The sequence below is a fragment of the Akebia trifoliata genome, unplaced genomic scaffold (genome assembly GCF_017979445.1).
Source record: "Akebia trifoliata isolate Shusen 1 unplaced genomic scaffold, ASM1797944v1 Contig01415, whole genome shotgun sequence".
Classification (NCBI taxonomy): Eukaryota; Viridiplantae; Streptophyta; class Magnoliopsida; order Ranunculales; family Lardizabalaceae; genus Akebia; species Akebia trifoliata.
Genome location: NW_028237693.1, coordinates 95601 through 106920, shown reverse-complemented (window position 1 = coordinate 106920; position 11320 = coordinate 95601). Strand labels below are relative to the sequence as shown.

The 11320-nt window shown below is 33.8% G+C and overlaps 1 pseudogene; it reads left to right on the top strand.

Annotated features, from left to right (window-relative positions):
- The first annotated feature begins 4789 nt into the window (after positions 1 to 4789).
- LOC147380423 (protein SMALL AUXIN UP-REGULATED RNA 12 pseudogene) lies at positions 4790 to 5730 on the top strand (annotated as a pseudogene).
- Positions 5731 to 11320: the final 5590 nt, after the last annotated feature.

Here is an 11320-nt window from a genome sequence, read left to right as displayed (position 1 = left end):
AATAACCATTAATGTGATATTCTGATCAACTATCCATTTTTCTATTTCTATGATTGGGTCCATTAATTTGGTTTGATTTGAGTTAGGTGATCTCATGAGTGATTCATGGGTCATGGTTCATCAATTGATTAAAAAGTGACTGATCCATTTTTATTTTAATTTGTCACTTGTTTTTTTTATCTTTTATTTTTTAAATAATGAGTAATTTCAGATGCTAGTTGACATCGACCCAACACTTGATTTAATCGAAGTAGCAAATCACACTGAATTCTTATCTCAGTCTACTTATATATTGTTGTTTTAAAAATTCATTAATTGATCTCGATATCAATCAAAATCATTCTTTTAAGTTTCATACATATTTTATGAACTTTCTAAATCTATTATTCTTGGAATCATTCGATAATCGAATCTAATCAAAATATAACTTTGTGCACCTTACAACGATCAATTTTGAATTAATCAATTTTTTTTAATCTCCAATGAATGTAATCCGCATCGATCTTGGGTTTCTCTTGAGTCCCCTTTTATCACATTTTTTTTTTTGTTGCTTTGGCAAGGCGCATGTGCCATTCTGACCTGGCACATGTACAACATTAAATAGCCACCTTTTGGTGTAAGGGTATATAGAGTTTTGAAAGCATGACCTAAGAACAAATTTAGTCAGTCTTACCAACTCAGCTAGCTCCTGGTGGTTATCTTTTTCCTACTCTCTAACTTTGGTAAGATGCAATTAAATTGTGCATTGGTTTGGGTGCTCCGTCTCAAGATTATTCGTATCTATGAATTGTCAATTTTTTGTTTTTGATAAACAAACATGTTATTGATTAGGAATTAGTAGGTGAAGGCAGGTTTTGAACCCAGGTTGTAGCACAAATACTTACAAACTTCAACCAACTTGGCAAATTGGTATCTTCAATGTCAAGAATTGTAGATTTTACTGGCTATGTATTCAGATAAGCTACCTTCACAAGCAATTGTATTGTATTTTCTACCCCAACATGCACCATTATACCTAGAACTAAAACTTAATATATACCACTTTTATCTGATTTTTTTTACTATACTAATTTTGGTAAAAATCAAGATGATTGGTTCCAACTCCAATTAGGTAAATTATGGTTATATACGTACCTATTGACGAAAATCAAATTAACTCTAATTTTATGTCTTTGGAGAGTAGTTCAAGAAGTTCGTTTTCTTTTCTTTCCTGTTTTCAGGTGTTCCTACTCAAACTTGTAAATTATTTCTTCTTTTTGAATAAATCTTTTGCCAATAAAATAAAATAAAAAAAGAAATACATATCTGCGTCGCCTATACATTGTTATTAGATTGCAAGTCCTATCTATTACCCGTGCTATTGATTTGGCCACTTATGGGCAACTAATTCACTTAAAATAGTTGTGAGTCCACAATTTTCATCTTGATCTATATGGAACAAATATGACTCGCAGATGGAAGATCTTAGGTAAAGAGAAACTCTTTTTTCTTCTAGGAAAACAATATACAATGTCTCACTCAAGTAGAACAAAGAGAAGTTATAGATAAATAATCCTTCCAATAACTTAAAGATTTGTGTGATTGTAGGAAATTCATTTTCAATGGAATATGAATTCTTCACTTAATTGTCCCTAGAAAAATGTCAAAAAAGAGAGTTTTCATTTTAAGAAGAATCGTGATGATCTGATGCTCTTTTTTCAGATGCCCCTGTACCTATACACCCCCATCATAGAACCGTAGATCCATTGCTTCAGGATACATAAGAAAAAGGATTTATGATTCTGTAACTACCAGGTCAAGAAGCGTATGGGGACGTATGAAAAAAGAGCGCCGGATTATCATTAGTCTTTTAAGAATGAGAGTAATCATAAGAAAAAAAAATTTAGAAGACGGGACAATCGTTTCCTAGTATTGAGGTGAGAGAACACATTTTCCCTCCCAGAGTGATAATAACTTAAGATAGGAAAATGATTTTGATCAAAATTGCAAAATCTTACACCTGAAAATTATATTTTCCAAGGAAAATCATTTTTCCACCTGTTTTCCATGTGCAATCATACACATCCAAAAAATTTAAGGGGGAGTGTTTTGGAAATTTAAAGAAAGATGGGATGGGTCACCCTTGCACATGCGTTATGGTCCGGAGACTTATGATTTCTTGCTTTAATGTTTCTAGAGTAAACACAAAGAGAAAAAAAATAGACTCACTATCTTAATCTATAACAGCAAAAAAGGAAGTTAAAGTGGGGAGAAAGAGTTCATATTTTTCAAACTGCACATGTGATTGGTTGGGTTGTACTTGCCTTCGTGCAATACAAACTGCACGGACCGCACTCAAACCTTTGGTCGTCTCCTTGCTTCACTTTATCTTCATTTAACTATTAAACCAAGGTGCATTTCATTCAAATTACATAAAATAATAATGGGTTCCCCTTTTTTAAAATAATCTAATTTTAAATCCACATGTCATGCCCAAATCGATAAGGACTTAACTTTTTGCACCATTAATATATATATATATAGTCGGATTCAAATCTCGGGGAGAATGAATTAACTACGACCTGGAAAAAGGGTACCGGAGTAAAATTTACCACAAAGTGGGCTTTGAAGACGTTAGTGTAAGGGACAACTTGGGGAAGTGAGAAGGTGCCACAGTCACAAAAAAAAAAAAAAAAAAAAAAAAAAATCATTATAAAGTCATGAGGAAAGAATTATCTAGGACCCTTGAAAGAAGGGTATGTAAAAGATAAAACACCTTTTACACCATTGACATCTGGGTGCTTTTGTTGTATTGGTTCCGTTTGGGTTATCAAGTATGGAAATTACTAAGAATTGAAATTGTGGGAGTAAGAAAGAACCAAATCGAGTTTAGGATTTGTGTTGACCAGTGAAGGACTAAGTCGTAGAAGTATTAGATTAGGATAATGAGAACATGGAATCCCCAAGGATTGTTTTGCATTGAAAACGATTAGAGTAGACTTCCTAAGTGCATGAGAAATCTAACACTGAGTAGATTGACTTGACTGATATGTTGATTGTGATGTTTATATATGATGAGTGGTACGTGAAATTTGAAAGACAACAGATGTCGACATTACCAGAGATGCTATTGATCAGGATGACATGCAATAACATAAGAATCTTGAAACTTTATAATTATATATGTAAAGAAGCAAGGCAAATGTAAGTAATCCTGACTAAACCAAACTTTGTTGTATAAGTATTTGAGGCTAACTAGATCACCAAATTCACATACGAATGCAACCACGCAATCAAGGATTCTAAATCCTATAAGTTAGGAAGAAGATTAAAGAGTAGATTGAGCACAAAAAAGTGATAAAAAATGCTATTTGAGATAATATTAATAGGTCCACTACATGATAAACTAAGGAAAAAAATCGATTGAAATGATCTGTGCTCATATTTAACAAAAAAAACCCCAATTACAACGAACGACGAAGTTAATGGTTCAAAACAAATGAGAGAGAGAGAGAGATTTCTTCTGTGATTTTTTTAATTATTTAATTTATTAAGATAGAGAAGAAATATATCCAGATAGTTGGTTTAATAGAAAATGTGAAATTTAAACATAATGGTATTTAGCAATGAGTCGGACCAGCCTCAAAAGGTTAGTTAGGATTTTCACCCTTACAAAGGGTCATTGGGCTATCTTGTGACATAAAAAACATGACACGATGCTTTAGGGTTGTAGAGTACAAAATTCTAAGAAGTTCAATTTTTTATTTTTTATTTTTAAAGTTATTTTCCACTGTTATTTTAATTTGGAGTTAGGTGGAAGTTTGGTAGCCGTCAATTTTCAAAACTTTGGATCAAGCTCAAAAGATTTTTTTTTTTTTTTTTTTGGGATAGGAGTTTTTTGTAAGAAATTAAAATGTTGCATTCCTTTATTAATTATTTTTCATTTTTAACCATGCTCACATAAATAATTGTATTTTTTTTGTTCAATAATTTTGTAAGAAATTTTTGGTTGTATAACAAGCATGCTTACAATTTACTAAATCTTAAAATTATCGGTAAGAGTCGTGCTAGAATGACTTCAGTAGGGGACACTTGACGTGGTGGCAAATGTATATTTGTAGATGCTTTTTACTTGTATCTTGGAGAAAACACATTTATGGGTATGCACGCGCCACCACGTCCCCTATGTGTCCCCCACTGAGGTCACTCTAACATTAATCTAAAAGTACTAAAATCGTGGTTATAGAAAAGAGTTATTTTTCAAGGTTGGTGTGCTACAAGTCTGTCCCTTATTTATTTCAGTGTAAGACTGATACGAGTCAGTTTGACTCAAGTTAAGACTTAAGAGTCACTTAGACTCACCTTTTTTTCTTCTCATTTTAAACCCATATTAATAAGGTTCGGATCATCCCTTCACCCTAATGGATCAATCAGAACCCATGATTCCTAATGGGTCACTTTGAACCCACAACAAACTTGTAGATATTGGTGCTATTAAGTGGAATTCTTGGCTCAACGGTTCACTGACCCAAACCCAATCCATCTCCCTAAATTGGAAGAGAAATACTATTCGGTCTAATGGGTCAATACAAACCCGACCCATGATGACAGAAATTCAAATCCAACTACTTAAGTTTTTCAAAATATAAGTAAATTAATAGTACAACATGGACTATACTTCACATGGTCTCTTACCGTACCTAGGTCCAAAACATAAACCTATCTTCGTAATTATCTCCAAAATTTAGGGTATTTTAGTACTGTAAACCTTATAAAACCTTCATTCTCCTCTCTAAGCCACAAAACCCCATTTATACTCTCTCCCAAAAACCAATTCATCTTCGTCTCTGTTTTTGACCGGAAATGTCAGCACCAATCGGAAAATGTAGCAAAATCCGGTATGTTGTCAGACTCCGGCAAATGCTCCGGCGATGGCGTCACCAAGCTGCAATGGCAGCTCGTATCTCTCACAGGATACCGTCTGATGTGCCAGCTGGACACGTGGCGGTTTCTGTGGGAAGGGATTGTACGAGATTTGTTGTGCGCGCGACGTACCTGAACCATCCAGTCTTCAAGAAACTTCTTGTTCAAGCTGAAGAAGAGTATGGTTTTGCCAAGGATGGACCATTAGCGATTCCATGTGACGAGTCGCTCTTCGAAGAAATCGTCCGTTTTATCTCACGATCCGAGTCTAGCAACTCATCTCGGATCGCGAATCTCGAAGATTTCCAAAGATATCGCCATGTGGGTTTGAGAAACAATGTCGATTTCTGGACTGAATCTCGGCCGTTGCTCCATGGACCTGCTGAGAAGCTTACATGGTAAGTGACTTGTCCGGACTTAATAATGAAATTCTGAGTCTTACTCGGTGTTTCGACTCGTCCGAGCTATAAGTTATTGAGCTGAGTCAAACTGACTGAAGTAACGAAGCTGGAAAAAAAAAGTCAAGCAAGTATAAGATTCTTTCAACTCGGCCGAGTTCACCGAGTTGAGTCCACTAATTTAACCCACCATTGAAGGAAACGAGTTGGTGGGATTGTTTCTTTTTCATTTTTTCCCCAATTGGGTACGACTGTTTTACTCTGGAGAATCCATGGAGATGGCAAGCAAGGTTTCGACTGAGTCGTCCCGAGTTCGAATCGGAGAAAAAATAAACATGGAGAGAGAGAGAGAGGATAGAAGGGTTGGGTCTCTATGTAAATTCTGTTTTGTTTGTTTGATTGATTTATCGAACATGCAGAGAAATTTAAATTGATTGTTTTTTATTCAATATTTTTTTATTTTTTTATTTTATTTTTTACTATTTTTGTTTAACTCTATTAATAATTAGATGAATTTGAGGTACCTCTGTTTACTCTGAAAAATTAGTCTTGCATACCTTGACTGCTGACTTTAATTCATCTTAAGTCCTCTCCCAAGTCCCAACTCTCAAGAAGTTACTCAAGAAAAACGTGGGTGTTTTTATTTTAGAATATTACTTAATGCACCCTGTTGAAGGGACTTATTTCTAAATCTCCAAAACTCTGGTTCAGAAAATTTCTTAATGCACCTTGTTAAAGGGACTTCTTTCTAAATCCCCTGAGTTTGGCGCACCAACAAAAGTTTTAAAGTATGAAAATACCTCTTTCTCACATCGAATGGCATCTATTCCAACTATTTGTACCGATGAATGATGAATGGAGAAGGTATACTCATAATTTTAAATATATAAATGTAACTTTCGATCTATTTTGATTATTTGTGAGAATGAGTAACGAATGAAGAATGACATGCTTATAATTTTGAAGATTCAGTTGAATGATTGATCCGAGTGTCTGTTTTCCAACAATAATATATGCATTTTGGATATTTCGGAAGGACTAAATTCAAATTGTTAATTTTGACAATTGAATCATGACCTCAATGAATTCAACTTTTTTTTTTAACGTTTTTTTTAGTGTTTACCATTGGATAGATCTTCTTGAAATACCTAAAATGTATAAATTATAGTAGTGAAATGGATACTCAGATCAAACGTTACACTAATTAAGATTATCCAACTCCAATCTTAGTCAGAGTAAAATGTACGGTCAAAGTTTTCGTTCCACCACCATGATATGTGTGTTTTGGACATTTTGGGAAGATCTATTCATGTGAAGTACCAATAAAAATAAAAATAAAAATCATCAAGATTAATGATTCACATGTTGACCATGACAATTGAATCATTGACCGTGTTAATGGAAATGATTTTAATTTTTCATTTTTCGGAGTTCGATATTGGACAATGGCGAAATAGACTCTTGGATCAGACATTATACTCTGATTAAGATTACTCAACTTGCCCGATCATAGGAATAGGGAAATCCAGAGATCGAGGGAATGCAATGCCAACTATTGCTACTAGTTAACTCTTAACAACAACAAAAGGCACGGCTCACAACATGGAACGCTGCCCTCTTTGGAGGAGAATCCAATTCCTATTTGCAATGAATAACAAAAAATATGAAATTTTAGAATTAAAGCATACAAGGTCTGAAAGCCAACATACCCAAGCTTGGCATGCCTAAGCGAACTGATAGAAGGGACTTGACTTATCCAAATCGAACGTTAGTAGTTTAAACTAAGCCTATTAGGAGCAACGTCGTTACTTGATCAACAGGGAGGAATATCTCAAAGTATGAGGCAAATGATCAAGAGCTTTGACTTTGTCCCCTGGGATCCACCACATGTTGAGTTTGAGAGCCATGTGATGGGTTACTATCCAGCACGGTTCGAAGAGCACTTGTTGTCTACACTAATTAATGGAAGTCCCCCCTATCTGCAATAAAGAAGTGACATGTGATTAAGTGAAATAGACGGAACACATATCACAAAAGCAGAAGAAATATAGTTCTATAATAATTATAATGAATGATATAAGAATAAGGACAATGAGCCATCTCGTGCAATCTATGAACTTGGACCCGAACCCCTATTTTTAGTTTTTGGTTTCCCTTTGGTTCATCCAATTCTTTTAAGATAAATCTTAGGATTATCACCTGCAATACACACAATAAGTGTGGAGGAGCCCAGCCTTCCAGCACAGATGAAAAACATCAGATGGTTAGAGATCCAGTTTATGGATCCTTCTTGTACCAGCTCCAACACTTACAAAAAGCGTTTCATCTTTAGCTCATGGAGTCTACTCCTAACAGAAGTCCTGCATTCCACTTTGGTTAGAAATTGATTACATTTCTTATTCAAAGTGTAACGTTTGATCTGAGCGTCCATTTCTCCATTATTGCATATGCATATTGGATATATTAGAAATATCTACTCAATGTCGAGCCTGAAAAAAGGGAAAGTCGAAATTGTTGACTTTGACGATTTTATTTTTTCATTTTTCAATTGTACAAGCTCAGCACTAGATAGATCTTCCCAAAGCCTTGAAAATGCATGTATTATAGAAGCAAAATAGACATTCGGATCAAATATTATTATTTAATCTTTAAAATTATGAATATCTCGACCTCCTTTTGTTATTCATCCTCACAAATCATTGAAATAGATCAAATAAGACCTAAATATTTGAAATTAGGTGTATATTGTTATTTATTCGTCATTAACTATCACAAATTGTCAAAAGAAATCTTAATAACACTTGAAAATTTTAAGTATGTTAAAAGAGGTGACAAAGGTGCATTTTTAAGATTTTAAAACTTTTGTTAAGATAGGGTTGTGTTAGGAAGGAAAAGTTACTACTTGGACTATCAAGCCCAAACACAAAGGGGAATAAAAAAACCATTCTTCCTTTTGCTATTTGTTGGGGCTTTTGAAAAGAGAGGAATACAATAGTGTTTTAGGGAAAGAAAAGTACCCCTCTATCCGTGCTACTGAAGATTATGCGTTACATTTACTTTTGGACCAAACTAAGCAAAGATTTTGGAAGTGTTTCCTTCGAGGATATTTTTATTTAAGTGGGATTATTTGCATGCTGAGTAATTTTTGCAAAGTTTTGGGTGGCCTTGGGCCTTTAGTTTTTCTTTTTCGCTTTCTTTCTTTTGTTGTGGGGCCATTCTTTGTGTATCGGGTAATTGTTGTGGGGTTTTGGGTGGCCTTGGGCCTTTAGTTTTTCTTTACTTTCTTTTTCATGTTTTTTCTTTTGTTGTGAGGGCCATCTCAGCCTCCTTTTTTTGTTTTTTTTTGTTTTTTTTTTCCTTTCGTGGCTTAGTAAAATTTATATTTATACTTATCCAAAAAAGAAAAAGTATTTGTAATGAAATATTGATGATTATTGTAACTAGGATGTAAAATGAAGGCAATTAAAAGACTATTGAAATTTAATGATTCATTGAAATAGTTTGAACAATTCAAATTCAATGGTTAAAAATAAATAATAATAATTATTATTATTAGTACTACAAAATATTGGCCTTGCATTAGACTTTGTAGTATTTTAGTCTGATATAAGGTTAATTTCTCCTTGTTTCATTGGTGGAGATCTACGATAGTCCTCCGACAAACAAGTAAATATAATTTTTAACAGAATAAAAATTTAAATTAGAGAAAATTGCATATCTTTACCTTCAAATAATCTCTTATTTACATAATTCAAATATTTGAACTTGTTATTAATTGTTTGATTGATTTCATGCTTGGAGATGTCTATACATATTAATATTATACAAAGTCCTACTAATCCATGCCTACATGACATGAGTATTTGTCACTGTGTCAACATGCATGTCTTGGATAAATTAATTACCTCGATGAGCTAACCAGTATTTCACATCAAGGTGATGTTGTTTGTCAGTATTAGAAATGTGTGTTTGAAGCAAGACAAACTCCATCTAGAAATAGGCATGACAATGTCTATTGATGAGTTCATCCCATCATTCCTTGAGATGAATTTGTCATTCCTATTAGTTTTCCTATCATGTTGTTGAGTGCCCGATGTCAATATCTTGGACTCGAAGTGTGATTGGTTTAATTTGAGATATTATTATCACAATATACTTTGACAATCATTATCTATGGGTTACAAGTTTCAGAGTGAAAGGGTGTAATTATAACTTTTTGAGTTTAAAGAGGTAAAAAATAAAAAATAATAAAATAGATAAAAAGGGTAAAAAAAGAAATATAGTAAAATTAGAGGAGGTGAAGGACATCCTCTTTGGGGTTAAGGGGGTAAAAATAGAAAATAATAAAATAGGAGGGGCATTATTAAAAAAATGAGGTTAATGGCGTAAAAGATGAAAAACAATAAAGTGGGTTAAATGGGTGAAATATAGTAAAATTAGAAGAGGTGAATAATAAACGTAATAAAATGGATCCCACAAAAATTATAGTTCAATGTGATGTTTATCCCACAAAATTGTAGTTTAATGGGCGATTTATTTCTAACAAAATTGTAACAAGTATGTGCCTTGCAGATGTATTTTATTATATAGACTAGCGTTCACCCGTGCTTATGGCACGAGCACTCTCTTTGAGATTTATGGGGTGAAAGATGAAAACAATAAATTTGGAAAAGTATTATTGGAAAAGGAGACAAATGGTATTATTAGAGTTATATGGATAAGAGAGGAAAAATAATAAAGTTAAAGGGAGTATTATTAAAAAATGGTAAAAGAGGAAAGATAGTATAATTGAAGGGATATTTTTGAAAAAGTAGGGAGAAATAGTAAGAAAATTATCTTTAGGATTAAAGGGGTAAAAGAGAAAAGATGATGAAGTTAGAAGGGTGTTATTGAAAAAAGAATGGAAAGAGAGAAAATATAATAAAGTTGAAGTGGAGAAGAGGAAAGGCATAGGAGGAAATGAAAGGGGTATTATTGAAAAATCTTTGAGGTTGAAGGGGTAACAGAGGAAAGATAGTAAAGTTAGAAGGGTATTATTATGAAAGAGAAGTGGGTGGGGGAGAGTAAAGAAAAGTAATAGTGGGGTTTATAGTTAGATGAGACATTTATTCTTCACAAGTGGGCCCCACCATTGTGTTTTATTATTGTTTCACACTGCATTGATGTGCATCGATGTGTTTCGGAGATATGAGTGAAAAACATCCATAGTATGTGTGCATCTCTTCGTCAATGCAGTGTGAAACACAGTGAAAAACAAAGTCCCCTAGCACGACTCTTTATTATATAGTTATATAGACAAGTGGGCTCCACCGTTGTATTTTATAATATAGATTTTAAAAATCTGGACATAATTGATCCAAAACCCATCCCATAAATATCAAATCAGATCCTTATCAAATTAGATTCTTATTGAAACCCAAAAACTTGATCTAGACCAGAAGTTATCAGTTCGGAACAGATTGTGTTGTTCTGATCCGATCCATCGACAGATATAGTAGATCGGTGTAACTAAATTGAAGTGGGCCAATTTTACCAGGCCTTTAACCTCTTAATTAGATGTACATACCTAGCTCTTCAATCGAGTGGGCAATTAAGACTGCGTAGAGTGGGCCAGTATAGCCTGACTAATTTCAAGCCCGTTTACGATGGACTGGGCTGAGCTAAAGGCCAAGTGAACATGATCGACTACATAAATTGCCCGTTTGAGATACTTTGGACAGGCCCATGAAGCATGAATCATTGTAATAAAATGCATGCTATGTACCTTATTAGTGTTCCTTGAGTCTAGGAAACTCATTCCTTTGCATTAGGGGTGCAACTTGGTCCGGTTCAAACCGATAGCTTTGGGGTGGTTTGGAACAAGTTGTGATTCGATTCCGGATTCCGAAAATGGAGAATCGATCAATTTAGTTCGATTCTTGGATCAAGCTTGTACAGAACCAAACCCCTATGCAATAATAAATAAATATATATGTATATACTAATTATTATGAAGTATTTTAGGAGTTAGGACATATATT